The following is a 6,000-nucleotide window of genomic DNA, read 5'->3' on the forward strand; positions in this document are numbered from 1 at the left end:
ATGGTAAGAAGTGACTGAGCTTCTGGCAGCCACAAGTTAAGGGGTGTGCATTCAATGCAGCTCCCAACTCAGTACCTTCTAACCACCCCTCCTCCAGGAAAACAGCTCAGGGCCTCCCTGAAGCCAGGGCTGGAGGTGAGAAGGCAGAGACAGCCTGTAGCAGTGAGTCCCTTGGCTGCATCTTTGCAAGAAAGTAGTTTAAAGTTTGTTTAACTTGCTCCTTAACCTCCTGTGGATGCTGTCTTGTTCTTCCCCTGGAAGCTGTGAGTATTCCATTCTCCAGAGTTCATCTCGCACCCATATGTGGCTCTGCCTTCTCTGATCGTGTATCATATGTGGCTGTATCTTCTGTAGGCATAGCTCAGGACCTGTTCCACTTCCCTGAACACCATTTGCACGGGGAAAAGTGCAGAGGCAAGAAATCTGGGTCCTGCTTCCAACTCTGACACCTTTGCAGCCCTCCTGAGGGTTTTCCTGCCTCTCCCAGGAGGTACAAAGAGGGGCAGGAAATCGGATTGGGGAAAATCCACCTTTCCTGAGTTCCCTAGGAATGGAAATTTTGTTAGGGAGTGGCTTGTGGAGCACACATAGCAAGAGGACTCTGTTAAACAGCAGGATAAGCTGGAGGCCAGATGAATGAGGAGAGAAAGAGCTTCCCATTGCTCAGGGCACCATCCTGGAGCACTGGGCTGGAACGTACTGCCTCCAAGCCAGGCACCATGGGAGCTGGTATCCAGTGATGGGGAGGACTGGAAAGGGACTGGAAGGCCTCAGGGATCCCATGATCTTGGACAGGAGTGGGGGTCTTAGCCCTGGATGTGCTCCCTGGTGCTGGCCTGACTGTGCAAGTTGTATTTTTGGTTATTTTTGATTTCTCAGCTGTTTCACCAAAGTAATTTGGGAGGATGGACAAGAGGGTTAAATCCAGCTAACAGCATCAGTGCTGCACCATCCACAGCCTTAGTGCACCAGATTTCTGTTATTTGAGTCTGACTTTAACACTTTAAACTCTCTGGGTAGAGGCAGTTTATATCTCCACTGATGGCGGTCAATCAAAGTAAAATAATCATAATTTTCTTGCTCCCTGCCCCAGCAGTGGGGACACAGCAGCCATGGTTGAGCTGAAACTGTAAAACCCAGTCCCTTCCTTAGCTCTTCTTCTTCAGGGGGAAACTCTTGGCTGTGAGGGTGGTGAGTCCCCGGCACAGGCTGCCCAGAGAAGCTGTGGCTGCCCCTGGATCCCTGGAAGTGTCCCAGGACAGGTTGGACGGGGCTTGAAGCAACCTGGTCTAGTGAAAGGTGTCCCTGCCCATGGCATGGGGTGGAACTGGATGGGCATTAAAGGTCCCTTTTAACCCAAACCATTCAGTGATTCTATAATTCTGAGATTCTGTAATTCCAGGATTCTCTTGGCTCCAGGTGCCCAGATCTGTAAGGACCTCCTGGCCCTTCACAGAGGACGAGAGGGCTCCCATCCTTCACAGGGATTTGCTGCCTCAACAGATAAGGATTTAGCACCTCTTCCAGGCCTTTTAGAAATGCTTCCCGGGATACTCCTTGCCAGTGAACTGCTGCCCAGGGAAGGCTGAGGTCCTTGCCCGGGCTGTGGTTGTGCAGGTCGCCACACAGGGGTGCCAGAGACTGTTTACAGCATCCATCCCTCCCTCTGCCAGGCGCCAAACCCCTCACAGCCCGCGCTCTCCTGCTGCTGCAGCCCAAAACACTGTCCTTTCAGGAATGTGGTCCAGCACCCTGGACTCTGCACACCCTTCAGATCCAGCAAGCTGTGACAGCCAGGAATGTAATGCTTCTTGAAACATGAGAGCGATGGGCTGCTGTGAGGCTCAGCAACTGCCTTCAGTGCAGAGCAGAACAGGTGTTATCATAGAATCCCAGAATGGTTTGGGTGGGAAGAGACCATAAAGCTCTTCCAGTTCCACCCCCTACCATGGGTAGGGACACCTTCCACTACCCCAGGTTGCTCCAAGCCCCATCCAGCCTGTCCTTGGACTCTTCTATGGATGGGGCAGCCACAGCTTTTCTGAGCAACCTAAGCCAGGGCCTCACCACCCTCACTGGGAGGAATTTCTTCCTAATATCTAATTTACATAATCCATATTTCAGTTTAAAAACTTTCTCCCTTGTCCTATCACTGTCTGCCCATGTAAAAATCTCTCTCCATATTTTTCATAATGTCCCTTTAAATACTAGGATTCCCTACAACAGCCCACACAAGTCAGCCCTTTGATAATCTAGGAATAAGAAAAGAATAACCTTGGATGCTGTCTACCCAAGTTCTGCCTCTTTGGAGCATCATCTTCTTGTCAGAAGGTAGTAAGTATTTGCAGGTAAAAGGAGTGATACAGGGCTTGGAGCAAGTCACGAGCAACTCTAGGTTTTGAGGAAATCCTCAGCCCCAAACCCTGATCTTCAGGGAGACCTGAGAAAGACCAGGCATGTGTAGGTGTGGCCCTTGGGGACATAGGTTAGTGGTGGCCTTGGCAGTGCTGTGGGAACGGCTGGACTCGAGGCTTTTAGGGGTCTTTTCCAACCTAAATTATTTCTATGATTCGGTAGACTCAGGTGTTCTGCTTGTTGCCTATGTGCTGCATCCTGGCAGATGCTCTTTCTTTATTCAAAGATGTTGCTGGATGCTCCTTGGACTCTGCTCATTTATCTTCCTTTCTGCTTCCTTTCCCTGGAGAAAGAAAATATTTTGTGGACAACAATTATTAAAATATACTAATTTTAATGAGCATTTTGGACACTCAGGTGCTGCTGCAGTGAGTGTGTAGCTGGCCAAAAGCATGTTTGAGCAGAGGCATTGCATAAGGCACCTCACAAAGGCAAGGAAGAGCCTGCTGAAGGAGCTCAGGATAAGGAGAACAGCAGTAACAGCTGGATGAACAAGGAGGGCTCGCTGGGAGGCAAAGACAGAGGTGTTTTTATAAGCTAAGTATGCCTTCACAAATCACAGAACTCCTGCCAGTACCTTGACCTCTTGTGTTAATGACAAGGCAGGATCTGCAGGCAATTAAACAAGGAGCCAGACTGAAGCGCTGCCAGATCTCCCAAATTTATCATGAAGCCACATAACAATGTTACTTAGGGCTCTGCTCCAGGGGTTTTAGAGCATCACATCTCCTCTTCCTTTTAGAAACATCCCCCCCTGCCCCTAAAACAGTTAAGTTTCTGGCCTCCACAAAAGGTGGGGGAGAAGAGGAGCAGATAAACCTGGAAAATAGGAACCAAGTTTAACCTCATAGTTCAAGGCAAAAAAAAAAAGGAAAGGAGACTTGGAAGAGTCAAGGAGGATGAGGGGCTGACTCATGGTATTTGAATGCATGGGGTTGGCAGTGCTGCCTGTGGCATTTCTGTTCCAGTCCAGCTCAAGAAATCCTGGAAGTTTTGCAAGACACTGTTAGATGATTTCTAGACCAAAACTATGCTTCAGTTCAGAGAGTCCACAGAGCCCTGATCCAACTGTGCCTTGTGACATTGATTTTTCAATCTCCTTTCAGGGACGGAGTGGAAGGATAATTGCAGGCCAACATCCCTGCCATTGCCCTTGTCCTCCAGGCAGCACTGGAAGCCCAGAGCAGGACTGGAGCACAGTTTTGGCACTGATCCTGAACTGCCAGGTGCTCCAAAGGCCACGTGGTCATTTCAGATACAGTCCTACTTAGGGACAAATCCACAGAGATCATCTGCTCTCTCCCAGTACTTGTGACATGTTAATAACAATTCACTTCTTCAGCTGATGGAGAGAAGTCCATGGGTTTCACAGAGCAGGTGTACTCTTGTGCCTGGTTCTCCTTATGCAGGCAGTGCAGGAGGGCAGGAGCAGAATGCAGATACCCCATCAGGGGCGTGCACTCCATCTCGATGCCCAGGCACTAAACTCATGTGCAAAACCTCGGAACGAAGCTACGGTTAAACCAAGAGCAGACCTTGAGCACCAGGTCTGGAGACCTCCACACTGTCAGGCTGGGTCAGTGTACCACAGTCACAAGCTGGGGCCATCAGGAGGAGGTGGAGGCACTGGTCAGTGGCAGCAGGATGAGCTGGGAAGAAGGGAGGAATTACTGATCACAGGGCTTGGCTCAGAGCCAGTTGATTAGATCTGGAGACACAGGTCCCCCAGGGCTGCTGTCTGAGTTGTCTTGCTGACCCAAGGCAGCTAAAAATAAAGGCAAGGAGACAAATCATCACCCACTCTACTGACAAACCACATTAGTGACTCAGGGTGGCCTCAGAGAACCAGATCAGCGTGGCACAGCTGGATTCTCCACAGCCTGCCCAACGCTCATCCTGCGGACAAGGGATTCCATAACACTGCTCTGCCTTATCCATGAATCAGGAACCTCCCCTGACAGCCTTCCCCTCTCTGGGGCACTGAAAAGGTCTTTCTTTTCTACCTAGTGCCTTATTTGCACCCAAGGCATAAAGGTATCTTTGGAACTCCTAAACCTTTCCCAGCTTGAAATGTATCTAATAGCTTTAGAGGGAGAGTCAGGCAGAAGATGGAGTTTCCTTAAGAAGACAAATTTAACCCCTACCCCACTTTCTGCCTCACCATGAATGAATAACCACAGGAAAACACCAGAACACTCCCAGCACCCTTCCTAGTGCCACATTTATCGGGGTTAAGTGAGACCCCAGCACAGCTCTTGGTCACTGAGCCCAGAAAGATGGAGAGGTAATTTAAGGCAAACTGCTCCTTCTTCCCCTAGACTTTGCTCTCTGGAGCACTGCCCTGCTGCAGAAATAGGGAAGCTGTCCCAGCCTTAAGGGGCTCCTGAACCCCACTGAATGCCAAAAAGTGTGAACCCCCCTCCTGCTTTTTTTTTGCCAGGCTCATAAACCGGCCTCTGCTGAGCCATGGACTCAGCCAGAGCCTCCTGTCTCTTTCCTCACTCTCTCAAATTATGCACCTCTTCTTTATTCCTCACTCCTTCTGCTCCTCCTGGGTCTCCTCCTCCAGTCCTGGGCTGCAATTAAAAGTCCAGGTCTCTTCCGTTTCCCATGGAGAGAGTCGCAGAGTCACTGCTGCCAGAGGGGGGATTTCAAACCTTCTTCTGTGATGTGTCTCACCTCCAGTCCTTGGCCTTGCCTAAACTTTCCCAGCCCTTTCTTGTGGCTAGGAGGAGAGCTCTTCTTAGGATGCATCATCAAGAGACTTGGGCAAATCTGGAATGCAGGTGCCGTTTCCAGCAATGTATGTTTCCCTGGAGCATTTGGCTGTCTCCTAATGGGAAAATAGTCTGCTAGGATGAATCCAAGAGCCCAAAGCTCCGAGCTCTTTGAAAAGCATTACGCCTGAGTCTACAGTTTGAGGCAGGTAAAGCAACACCGTTTGCGTTTGGGGTTTTTTGGTAGAAAAATAACCAGAGGTACGAAGATCCTGAGGTGCACAACGCGCCCACAGAAGAATTTTAGATATCTCCCAGGCTTCTTGTTACTGCCACCCTTCTCCATGCTGTTGCAGCCCAGGAATGCTGCATGCAGCTGGAATACAGCTGGGCGAAAGATGCTGTGGATAATACCCTGGCGCTGCACACCACCACTCACCAATGTGACCTTGGTCAAAACTGGAAGCCATCCCAGATCTTTCCCCTCCACTAATATATTTAGAAGCCTGTGCTGAGCCTGGCAGAGCAGCACTAACCTGCACACTCGCAGGGTGTCAGAATAAATGTGCCGTGATAGATGGGTTAGGAATCGCGGGGCTAGAGCAGAGCAGCAGGCGTGGGATTGGACTGGGTGTGGGTGTGGACCTTGGGTAAAGCCTCACTAAGGAACAAATAATAAACTGCCTGTCCCAGGGATGTGTGTGCTGGGTTTGAGGGAGTCTAATGCACTCCACTGGTGGGAACGGCTCAAAGACACCTTTCAGAGCTGTACATGATGCTCAGGGTTTTGAAGCCCTGTGGAGATGAACGCCAGGATTAGCCTCTCGTGTGCACTTCCCAAATCTTTTTTCTGCAAGAGTGAAATATC

Source organism: Pseudopipra pipra, chromosome Z (genome assembly GCF_036250125.1).
Source record: "Pseudopipra pipra isolate bDixPip1 chromosome Z, bDixPip1.hap1, whole genome shotgun sequence".
Classification (NCBI taxonomy): Eukaryota; Metazoa; Chordata; class Aves; order Passeriformes; family Pipridae; genus Pseudopipra; species Pseudopipra pipra.